This window comes from Anoplophora glabripennis, unplaced genomic scaffold, assembly GCF_000390285.2.
Source record: "Anoplophora glabripennis isolate ALB-LARVAE unplaced genomic scaffold, Agla_2.0 scaffold298, whole genome shotgun sequence".
NCBI lineage: Eukaryota > Metazoa > Arthropoda > Insecta > Coleoptera > Cerambycidae > Anoplophora > Anoplophora glabripennis.
In genome coordinates this window covers 492,769-493,712 of record NW_019416410.1, presented here as the reverse complement: position 1 = coordinate 493,712, position 944 = coordinate 492,769, and positions in this window count along the sequence as shown.

Sequence of the window (944 nt, the reverse complement as noted above, 5' to 3'; positions counted from 1 at the left end):
TATTTCAGAGACTATTTCGATTTGAATTTTGAAAATTTGGGATATCAGGTTTTCGGGCGTACCCTTCTCAACTAAAATAGTGGCGTCCACGTACCACTTCCTGTTATACCGGAAGTGGTCATCAACTTGCTTATTTTAAACGTAACACACTATATATATTATTGCAATTTTGGATTCTACGTGTTATTTTAGGTGGACTTTTATGAAGTTTCCCTACTCCTAAAATTAACCGTTTTCTAGATATTTATTTTTTTTCAAAAGAATGGAGAGAACCAGTGACTAGCTTCAAACCATGTGTATTTTATAGTAAGAAAGATAAAGCAACAATATTTATAGGAGGGATGAGGGATAGCTAGACCCCTAAGTTTCCAGTCCATACTTTCAAAGTGGCTTAATTGCATACAGTGTGCTAGAAATTTAATGTCGAGTTTAGTTAACTTCAAACCTTTATAAGTCGGTTTTTTTAAATGGAACACCCTGTATGTTTTTCTATATTCTGATACACAATTTTATTTCCTTTCGTACGGTATCAGGGTTCTCTATACCTATCTCTTCTACTTTTTTAAGTTATCTACTATTTTTTGTGTAATCACCTAAAATCATGTAATTTCTTGCGAGGATAGCTGTGGAATTTTTAGCAAAACTTCAAAATAAAAGGACCCCCTGCCCACCTTATGGGTTCTGGTTCCTGGCCAAATTTTCTGAAAACGCAGCATGTTGTACTGTTTAACCTTCCGATTAAAAGTCTCCATAAGATCTAGGTCTGACAGTCAATAGTTTCTGAGATACAAAGCTCGGAAGCATGGTCTTTTATCAAGATACAGCCATTCTCAAACTTTCACGGGGAAAAATGGGTTTGAGGGTGTGTAAGGATGGGTGTGTATGTAAAGGGGGTAGTAAGAGCGGGTGAATAGGGAGAGAAGGGAGTAGGGGTGAGAGGGGNA